Below are 12,052 nucleotides of genomic sequence, written 5' to 3' on the forward strand. Positions count from 1 at the left end.
AATTTCTATGTTTACAAGAGAAATATTTGAAATGTGTCGCTTTTTGGACTTTTGTCTCCTCATTAATCCTAGCTTTGCCAGGATTTCTTGTGCTAAGAGGTTGAAAGGTATGGTTCTCAATATTCTGAAGTTTATTTTAGAGCTTCTTCCCAACCGTTTGATCCAATGATGGCTTAAGTTTTTTCAAAGAAGAAATAAAATTTATTTATGTTCTTTTAACTGGGTTAATCACATTAGGCCAGTGGCCTCTACACCTGACGTGATATTCATAACAACTAGGGAAAATATAATAACTGTTTAGCTTGATCATGAAATCAGGGTCAGTGATTTTTATCCACAGACAGCTCCTGTACACAATAATTACAGCTATAGTTGACTGTGTGCATCACAAATGCTGACTGTGGAAATAATAATAATAATAATAATAACCAGACATCACATAAATGCCAGATTAAGAAGCAGATGACAAGATAAAATATATTTTCATCCAAATGAAGACTTTCTCCTACCCAGTAATTACAGACACTTTATTAAATAGGTATATGTCTCAGATATCTGACTGGGATAAAACATACTAAGCATGGTAATATATTTCAAGTTTGTTGCGCACACATACACAACAATGTATATCAGGTAGGTTTCTCACAAACACACAGTAGATGTAATAAAGTATTCCAACTTACTTCCCACAAAATGCACACTGATCCTGCAAAGCCAGATTAAAAACTGTTTAAAATGTGCAGATCACAAAAAGGAAAATTACTTTAATCTAAAGACAGTCTACCACCCAGCAGTATAGAAAATTTGCTAATGAAATACGCCATAGAAGTCTAATTGTGATAAAGAAAACAGCCACATTAATGTATTTCAAATTTGTTTCACACAAACATTCAGTGTTGCCACAAAGAGATTCTCCAAATTAACTTTACAAAAATATTTACTAGCCCTGCAAACCAAGACTAATGGTGGACATAAGCAGATGACAACAAGGTAAGACACTTTTATCAAAATATATCCTCACACCACTTCCCAACAGTTATATCTGCTTTGTTGATTGTGTACACCACAAAGATTTGATTATGATAAAAATAAAATGGCAACAATAATGTATTTTTCTTTGTTTCTCACAAATAATATCCACAGTAAAGTATAAATGAGGACAAAAATAATGGAGAACAAAGGATCCAGATAAGGAGACTTTTAAATATACCTCTAATTAACTTACAATGTTAAAAGAACAACAGATGCCCTTCTATAGCACAGTTGCAGTATTCTACATACAAGGAATATCCCACCGTGGGCAGCCCGATACTTGGCCAATATGCAAAAACCATCTTGCATGCGCCATATGTCACATTTATGCTACCTGCACAGAATGTAGGGCATAAAAGGGATGTACAGAAACAGCTATCTAGAATTTCTTTGCCTCCAGTTCGAACACCATTTTTGTCAGTTGATCTAAATGCCTTGCTGCTATACTGCATATCAATGCCCCACTGGGGCTTTTTTTTTTTACTTCTATTGGTCTTTATTTTATTTTACTACTTAGAATTCATGTCATCCAAGAAGGGAAAATTTCAGTGTGGGAGGCAGATTCCCCACAAGGATCATCATGAACAGTGTCTTTTGTTTGTGTGCTTTCCACGACCACAGCCTTGTAAAATCTGTAAGGCATTTGTGCCTAATACACACAGAAGCTGTTTGTCTTCCCTGGCCATTTTTCTCAAAAGCCAACAGCTTAAACAGTTAGTCAAAGGTGCCATGGCAGAATCCTTTCATGCCAAGATACCCCTATAAAGCAAAAAGAAGGCCAAGAAATCTTGGCCAGATTCTGTAGCTATCCATCCTCCACCAGACTTCCCTCTAGAAACAATCAATGGATCTGTGGTTCATTCAGCATCTATGTTGGATTCCTCTGCTGTGACCCTGCTGAAGGCTAGCATTGATTTGTCTTTTTGCATGTCATCTTAGACTTTGCAGGCATCTGCTCCAGATGTTAGGGAGGAACTGCTGTTCATTATCTCAGAGGGTCATGGAGGGATTTTACAGGTATTGGTCAGGCAGGAAGCTCCAGATTCTCTTATTGAATATTGCCAAGGGTCAGAAACTCCAGTATTTGTTAGGGCTGATGTCCATTCTAAGAAAAGACAAAAACTGAAGCATGTTTCAGTTCATCCTATGGATCCTCAAAAGGAATGGCAAGTGTTTACTCAAGGCTTCTTTTCTGTCTTAATGGAACTAAAGCCTCCTCAAGGTGTTTCATTACCTGCTCCTCCTTGGACCTCTACCCCTTCTAAATGGGTTATGGAATGGGATTCTTGGATGAGGATGGAGTGTCAGGTGGGGGGGTCTTTATCCTTTTCTTCACAGATGCCTTCTCCTTTGGCTTATCATTCTGATGAAAAGTCTGTTAGCCCTGAGTTTCCTTTTGAGGAATTGTCCTTTGGGGACACATTTGTTATGATGATGGAATTCTTTAAGAAGGATTCTTTTCAAGTGCCTGAGATTCAGAGAAGATATTATGAGTTGCTTCAGGTGGATACCCCTAAAGTATCAACAGTTTGTCCTGAGTTGGCTGCCTTGTTAGATATTTTCATTGCTCCTTCCAAGTCTTCTGATTTTCAGCTTCCTGCCCTAAAGAAATCCAATAGGTTCTATAAGGTTTCTGAGGATTGTCCATTTTTATTTACTCAGCCATCTGTGATCCTGCTGTAGTCTCAGTCTCTTCTGACAAACCTTCTATACTTATACCCTCTTCCACACTTTTGCCTTTTAATAAATGTGGTAGGGCAATGGAGAGGATTGGCAAGAAAGTTTACATTGGTTCTACTATTAATTACCAGATTCACATGACTCGCTATGCTCTGGCCTTGATTGCTCAGGCTTATCAGGTTATTTCTGACCTCCCTGATTCTGAAGGCAAATCCTCTGCTTTATCATTTTCTAGGTCCTTGGATCTGAAAGATATTTACATTCATATCCTTATTCATCCTCTTTTCAGGAAGTTTTTACATTTCTCTGCATCTTCCTCTCATTTTTAGTTCTCTGCTTTGGCTTTGGCCTTTCTACTGTGGTGTTCACAAAATGCCTAGCTCTTGTGATTGCCTTCTGCAGGCTCCAAGGCATTCATAGTTCTATTTATCTAGACAATTAGTTGCTTCAGGCACCTTTTCCCAGTCAATTGTTTCAGGATCTGCAGTTCACCATCTTTCTTCTTCAAAGACTGTAGTTTACTATCAACTTCCAAAAGTCCATCCTGACTCCATCTCTCTTCCACCCCCAAAGTTATAATCATTGAATTATTTCAGTCTTTTCTTCCTCTGACTACAGTGCTGGCCTGGGGGTTTCTTCAGGCCCTGGGATTCATGACCTCTTTTATTACATTGCTTCCTCTTGCCAGACTGCATATGTGGAAGCTTCAATGATTCCTCAATTCAGATTGGCTACAGCATCATCACCCTCAGTGTACCTCTCCTTCTCTGATTCAATAATGAATTCAAGTGGTGGATTCAACAGTTCCCTCTTAACACAAGCTGTCCTCTTCAGTCTCCAGTCCCTTCTCAGGAACTGTTCACCAATGCCTCAGACATGGGGTGGATGGCTTTTCTTGGTCACCTGAACATTCAAGGTCTCTGGCCTCCCCATCATCAATCAGACCATATCAACAACAAATAGATGAGATCTTTGATTCTGGCCCTTTAGGCTTTGCACCCCATGTTCTCTCCAGGTCCCTTGAGGTTGTACACAGACAACACTACAGTGATGTAGTATGTCAATAATCAGGGGAGCATGAAATCCTACCTCCTCTGCAGGAAAGCACTTCAGGCTTGGGATGTGACTCTCAGTTATCAGTTAACTCTTCAGGCAGTACACATTCCTTAAGAGCACAGTCTGGTGGCAAACTCTCTGAGCAGGTCCAAAACACAGGCTCACAAGTGGATACTTCACAAAGACATGTTTTTGGACATTATCCATTGGTGGGGTATTCCTCAGGTAGATCACTTTGCCTACCCTCTGAATGGGGCAGCTTCCATCCTTCTGTTCCAGAGTGCCATGCTATCTGATGTGAAAGACAGATGCATCTTCCTTTCCTTGGAAGGGATTGTTTCTTTATGCTTTCCCTCCTCTTCCTTTACTTCCAAAAGTCCTGCAGAAGATTCAGCCAGACTCCCCAAAAATCTTGCTAGTGCCTCCCTTTTGTTCAAGACAAAACCGGTTCCTCCTCTTAATATATCTGGTCAGGGGCAATCATCACAAGTTACCTCACTGGTTGGATCTCCTCACACAGGTCAAGGGTCTCTCACCCATCCCCTCTTATCCACTCCGGAACTGACGTGTGTAATAGCGTTTTGATCCCTTTCAGGTACATCTTTTCTGTGGACATGCTCAGGGTTTTACAGAAGGCAAGGAAACCCTCAACCAGAAAGCTTATATTTTCAAATGGAAAAGATTTTCAGTCTGGTGCCATGCTCATAACCAGGTCCCTTTTTCAGATGGGATCCCTCTGGTCCTCTCTTATTTGTCTAAATTGCTCCAGTCTGGCTTGGCTTATTTGTCAGCCATTTCTGCTTGTCTGCCCCTGAGTCCAACTTTGTCTTCTCATTTTGAAGTAAAACAATTTCTTAAAGGTGTCCTGCATATTAGGCCTCCAAAAAAACATATTCCTCTTCCTTGGGACTTTCATTTTGTTTTAGAAAAATTACCTCAGTCTTCTTTTAAGCCTGTAGGCTCTGCTTCTTTGCAACATTGTACCTGGAATACTCTTTTGTTGCTGGCTCTTACTCCTGTTTGGAGGGTTTCTGAACTACAGGCCATTATGGCCATTCCTCTTTTTTTTTTTTCCCCACAGGGACATGTATCCCTTTGTATTAATCCTTCTTTTATGCCCAAGATAGTAAATGAGTTGCCCTTGAATCAATCAGTACAACTTCCTTCCTTTTTCCCTTCTCAGTCTGCTAGTCAGAGGGTCCTGCATGCCTTGGATTTGCACAGACAATTCAGGTACTATTTGGATAAAACTAGGACTGTTTGTAAGTCTGATCAGCTTTTTGTTTCCTTTCTTTCCTGGTCTTTGGGTTTTGCTGTTTCTAAGCAACTGTCTCCTCCTGGATATCTAAGGCCATTTTGTTTTGTTATTCTTTTCATGACAAATCTCTGCCTACTTTTCTTAGAGCTCATTTCACTATGGCTGTTGCCTCTTGTGGTGCCTTTTTCAAGGGATTGGACATTAATTCCATCCTTGAATCTGCTCCTTGGTCTTCAGTGCATACATTTACTAAGCCTTATAAGTTGGATATGTTTGTTGAGGGCTCTTCTCAGTCTTCCATCTCCTATTCTGTTTTTTCTGAGATTTTCTACTATACCTTCTTTGTAGACCACTGCAGCAGTAATATAGAAGAACATAGTACAGTTGTGAAAAATCTTACCATAACAGTTAGATATCCTTCTTTTTAAAGTTGCATGATTCACTCCCTCCCTCCAAGTCCTTTTGTTTATTCTGCATTTTTTCCTTCTGAATGTATATGAACTCTCTTCTGGGGCAATTCAGTTCTATGTACTTGTGTCTGTATGTCCCTTTTATGACCTATGTTCTATGTGGGGAGCATAAATGTGATGTACTGTGCATACAAGATATTTTTTAGGCTTTTGCATACATCCCTTCTATGCAGAATATTACAACAGTAAAGAGAAGAAAATCTACTGTTATGGTAAGATTTTACCCAGCAATATGCACTTTCTGAACAACAAAAATTACAAAACTAATGTTCGGCATTATTGATTGACTTTAACAGTGAATGATTTACCAGAGAATCAAAAATATATGAGAGACAGAGGAAAACATAAACAAAATCATGCATGTTCTGTGCAATCTGAGACAGTTGAGAGGTAGGATACCAATTTGTTGCACAAAAATCATTTTTGTCCTAAACAGCCAGAATAATGATGAAATGACAACAGACAATCATTTTATGAATAACAAAAAGTATAAAACTAATATCTGCCATTACTGCCTCACTTTAAACTTCAGTGATTTACCACAGAATCCATAGTTTTATGAGAGAGGAAAATGTGAGGCAAAATAAGGATACTCTGCAAAATCACTGACAATTGGCAGGTAGGGTACTTATCTGTTACAGAAAAAAATCACATTAGTCCTGCAGATCCAGAGTAATGCTCAAATGGCAGCTTTTAGTCATTTTCATATACAGCCAGCCATGTGCCTGAACTTTGCAGCTACTTTGTTTACAGACCGACTGGTATTACATCAACATGCAATTTCTGAACAGTAAGATGCATGAAACTGTAATATCTGGCAATACGACTTGACTTTAATCCTCAGGGATTTATCATGGAATCAAAATTTTAGAAAGGACAGGAGATTGCAAAAAATATGAGGTGAAATCAGAGACAATTGAAATTTACAATAATGACCTGCTTCACAAAAGTCATACCAGTAATTCACATCCAGAGAGATGATCAAACAAAAATTCAGTCATTTGTATATACATGTAGCCCCTGTACTAGCAATTACAGTTGCTTTGCTCGCTGTGCACATCTCAGATGTCTGACAACCACACACTTTATTTAATCTCTGTTTTACTCAAATATGTAGCTGCTTGCCTGCAAAATACTCCTGCACTATAAAGCTGTCCACTAATCATATTTGGCTTCATGACAGTAGTATAAAAATACCTTATGCTACTGCACCTATTAGTCTTTTGACCTCCATGGTCACCCCTTTCCTGTTTAATATTTGCTAGCAGCTTTTGGATCTAGTAAGCAAATGAAGCCTGTGAGTAGATTGATGAAGTACGCAGACCTCTTCCCTAGAGTGACACACTTGTGGCTGTTTTGGACAGGGGATTCACAGGCCATTTATCTATTTATTTGACTTATGAAGTTTTAAGTAAAGAAGCATAATTCTTTATTACAAGAGCTTGAAAAGAAAATAAAGAGAAAAGTTACTCAAAGCACCCCGTTAACACCAGCTGCAGTTGTGGCATCCTATACCTGGACTGGCCACAGATCTCCCTGGAGCTGTGGCTCCCAGGCAGTCACTTGAATTGCCCCTATTGCAATCTGTCACTAAGTGTAATCCACTGCCATGTCCTCTCGCTCTTTCTGTCACACACACACGCACACACACACACACACACACACACACACACACACACACACACACACACACACACAATACATACACACACACACACACACACACACACACACACACACACACACACACACACACACACACACACCAATTACAGCTCTTTATCGACTGCATAGAGCAGAGATAGCTGGATCTGTGCAGACACATTAATAAACAAAAGAATAATCATATATTTTCTCTTCAGTGCTGTCAGACACATACAGTGCAACCCACTACAACCCTCACATATAAATGTGTCCACCACTTTCAGCTCCTTTATTGAATTTGTGCACCTCAGATGTATGATTGTGATCAAATTAATAAATAAATAATATCTGTCAGACATCTGTAATGCAAGTTAATTTAACTATTCCCTTTGTAAACTGTTTTTGTACCACGTAAGCCAGCTTGATGAGGACACGCTTCCTTAATTTTTTTGCTCAAGAATTCTGAACAAAGTCAGAAGTAATGGTTGTCAGAGCCGCCAAATCAGGAACAGTTTTTAAACATTACTCTGGTAGAGAAACAGATTTTGTTTGACTATACATATTCTGAATAATTAGGGGACAGTTGAGTGGTATGAGTGGCATTGCTTTTGCATACACAAAGCTGCCCCCCCCACACACACACACAAAAAAAAATCCCTGAAGACTGGGACCATCTCATCCCACTACAATACAATATACAATTGCAGACCAGGAAAACCAGATGGAAAATGAGGGGAAAATTTTGTATGAAAACATTTAGTTTTTACTCCTGTCTATAGCTGTGAGTGTACCTTTGCTGAAGCTGTTATAGCAACCTGTACCTCTGAAGAGTAAATTGTAGAGATGAGGGGCAGTCATGACTTTCTCCTTGATCTGTGATTCTCCTTTCAGCTGCCTTTTAATTAAACAGCTGAAAGACATCACAGAATAGCAAGTGCATGCATAGAACCAGATGTCTGCAACATGAAAATCATCCCTGAAGATCACAACCATCTGCTTCTAATGCAATATCATCTATCTGCAACTGTAGATATGAGAAACAAATGAGAAATTGGATGAAACTTAATTTGAAAACATTTTGTCCTGTTTGATTCTCCTGTCTGCAGCTATGGTATGTGAGCAGTTTTTGTAGCAGGTTGTTTGTATTTCCTTCATCTGATGAAGCTGATAGAGTGGTCAGTACCTGCAGGATTATATGGTATGGACAAGGGAATGGCCAAAGAAAAAATACCATGACTTTCTCTATGTTTCTAATTGTTAGTATAAAAAGTCACAACAGCAAGCAGATGTGCAGAAGAAGGTAAAATGTGTTGTTTTTCCTAGGGGGAATCAAAACAAACTTGGAATAGGAACTGTTTAATGGGGTCTACTTTACGTGCTCAAAAGCTGAAAAACCCAAATCCAAATAGCACGACATGTAAAGAGCGAACCGCGAATACGCTGAACACACGAAACCAAGAAAGTGGAAATATCGAATTCGCATAGTTGGCTCGTCTACAGCATAGCTTTGTAAGGTAAGTGTGTGATAGTTATGGACCTTAGGGTTAGGGAGGGGTTAAGGTAAGTGCATAGGTATGTAGTGTATGTAAGGTTTTGTGTAGGTAATGTATGTAAGGTTTAGTGTAGGGTTATGTTGTGTATGTGTGTGGAATATTTAGTTTGTTTGGGTATAGCTCCATAGGGAAGTGTGCAGTAGTTACGATTAGTAGGTAGGTAGGTTATTATGGTAGTTAGGGTTAGGGGAGGAGTTAAGGATAGTTCATAGATAGTTGTGTATGTGGGGTTTAGTGTAGGGTTAGCAGTAGGGTTTTGGTGATTTAATTTAGGGTTAGAAGTAGGGTTTTTGTTAGTGTATGCATGTGATTTTTTTTATTGTGTTTGGGTAGGTAGTGTGTTGCGGGTGGTGGGTTGGCCGACTATGACGGTTCGAAGTTTTAAATTTCGCGCTTTAGTACATTGGACGTATTTGCGGTTCGCTCTTTATGTGGCACGCTATTTGAATTCAGGTTTTTTGTGTTTCGCACGCATAAAGTAGACCTCTGTTTAGCAACTTTATGTTTTAGTTGAGGCAGCATTAGGATAATATTTGAGTTAAATGTGGGGATGGGATGTTCCCTCTACAAAGAAACTCAAGCAAGAAAAAACATTGCTTTGGAAGAAATTTGGTAGCAGCAAAAGATGTATATTATTATAGCAACACAGCAGATTTGTTCAGAAACACTGTTATCTTGTAGAAATTCAAGAAAGCTGACACTGCCCCTTATCTGCAGGCTTTCTGCTTGTTGTTGTCTCAATGAATCATGGCTCAGTAAGGAGAAGAAAGCTGTGACTACTTAGATTGGGTTACTATAGGCTGCATCATGACCGCTATGATTATTCCTTTCCTGTTTAATATTTTGATCAGGGGATCTACAGGACATTTATCTATTTATTTGTTTTATAATTTGTAATTAAAGAAGCATATTTCTTTACTAAAAAGAACAAAAAGATAAAGGCACAAATAGTATGCCAAGGTAAGTATTCGTTGTGCCATTTACAATTTGTTTTTGAATTAAAACTAAAAATATATTTTGCTAGCTCATAAGCCAATGTACTCAGTACTCAACATAATATATATATGTATATATATATATATATATATATATATATATGTATATATATATATATATATATATATATATATTTTTTTTTTTTTTTCCCCTTTAAGATACTGAGTAGCTGGCTTGCCGTGGGCTATTCTGAAGATCTGGTTCCTTGGTGGCCATCTGAATCACCCCTATTACACACATACACACCAATTGTAGCCACTTATGTGACTGTATGCACCTCAGATATCTGCTTGTGATCAAATAAATTCATATATTTATATTTAATGTAAAGGCTTGTGGCTCCATTGCTATTATTATAAGCATGCTGTATAACAGGAAAGTAGAAGAAAAGAAGGTCTAATTGGACATTTCCATCCCTGATAACTTGCTGCAGCTCCAGAGGTGCATTTATCAAGAGTTCTAACGGCAGGGATTTAACCGCACTATTACTTTACTTGCAGTCCTATGGATAAGTTAACAAGCATGAAGACTGCAAAAAGTTAATTCTGCACAACAGGTTGTCTGCAAAGTCTCTGAACTCAAGTCTATGTTAGGGATTTTGAAAAAAAGGGAAAATAGTAGATCTAGAAAGATGAAACTAGACCATGAATTCACATGCTTCTCATTTCCTGTTTAATTAAATGTTTCCTGTTATTATTCTCTTTCACTACATTTCCGTCATTTGGCATAATCCATTTCTTAAAAAGATACATATGTGATATCTGGGAAGGGAAACAAGACAGAACTGAACCATGGTCACTCTGGACAATGTTGTAATGTAATGTTGAAGGAAAACAATCAGCTCTTGCAAATAACATTTCATTGCATTTACATAGACATTAGGAAATCATTCATATTAAAAAGCAAAGGAAATGTCTGCATTCTGAATTTGCAAATTCTAAGTGTATGCCTCTTGTCTAGAGCATCAGGTTAATGCTATTGTAAGCTGATCCACCAGACAATTTCCTCACACATAAATGTAATATAGCACTTTGGCAGAGAAAATCAGTATTCATCAAAGTGGGTAATACCTAACAAATTATTTAATGGCTTGCAAAAATCCTATAAGGTAAGTCAAACTTTAGCATGCAACTTTAGCAAAACAACTGTTTGATATCTATAAAATTGCCTTTGTGTCGGATGTTGCATGCCACAAGTGTTAATCTTTCAGATCTGCACACGCAGACTGGGAAAGAAAATAGATAAATATGAATGATAAAGAAGTAACTGGGCAGTCATGGTGACCCTGTGATGAACATGTTAAAATATTCAATGCAGCTAACAAAAGTACAGCTCCAAAAGCAGATTCAGTAATTAAAGGTCAATAAATAAATATTTTGATATAATTTTCTGAAAATAAATAATTTGTAATTAGAAATATTGAGGGTATGGTTTGAGGTTTTTCTACATATTGACGTATTACTCATGCCAGACAAAGCATCATGGAAGTAAATGGAAGATGACTGAATTCAAGCATTTTTAGAATTAAATATGATTTTATATTTCAAATAGCCACATATGTGGTGGCTAGGTTTATAAATGAAATTTATGAACAGAATTGTTATACATCTATTCAGACTTTTGAAACAGCTCACTTTGCTTCATAGAATGTCCAACAAAGTGTGTCAAATGTTACTCTTTCAACCACCACAACTCAACACTGCTGCTTTAATTCCTGTAGATTGAATGACTGTCATCCTCAAACAGGCTATGATAGCATGTCCTCTCATTCAGAAAAACAATCAGTGAAAGAACTTATCTACCCCTAGGCTAATTATGGTATCTGTCCCCCTACCCATGCATGGAGAACTAACAAACAGACACACACACACACACACACACACACACACACACACACACACACACACACACGCACACGCACACACATGCACACACACACACACACACACACACACACACACACACACACACACACACACACACACACACACACACACACTGAATTACTGTTCTTCAGAGTCCCACTGAATTTTGATGCTGAAGAAAAATGTATGAGCACTGTATAATAAGGGCTTCTCTAATATAAGCCCCAAACCCTACCAAATGATCCGATAGACAATAGCACTAATGCAGTAGGGAAACATAAAGCAGAAAAATAAGAGCAACCAGAAGTACTTTTCACAGGAAAGTATGGCTGGTATTCATAGTCCTTTGCAGAAATGTGATAGGGATATTTCTGATGTTTATGAGTGAATGTAGCACAGGTGAAATTCATAGAAACCATTTATGCTGATGTAAAATGCTTTAAGTATCAGGAGGTGCAAATATGAAATTTTGTAAAGCAGTGCATGCTAATGAGGTAT

General features: G+C 38.2%; 1 protein-coding gene across 1 annotated transcript in view; it reads left to right on the forward strand.

Moving 5' to 3' along the window:
* ADCY2 (adenylate cyclase 2) overlaps nt 1-12,052 on the forward strand; it is a 4,311,002-nt gene that overhangs the window by 1,702,685 nt on the left and 2,596,265 nt on the right. The gene's annotated exons all lie outside the window — the stretch shown is intronic.

Source organism: Protopterus annectens, chromosome 3.part0, assembly GCF_019279795.1.
Source record: "Protopterus annectens isolate FY-2018-M chromosome 3.part0, PAN1.0, whole genome shotgun sequence".
Classification (NCBI taxonomy): domain Eukaryota; kingdom Metazoa; phylum Chordata; order Ceratodontiformes; family Protopteridae; genus Protopterus; species Protopterus annectens.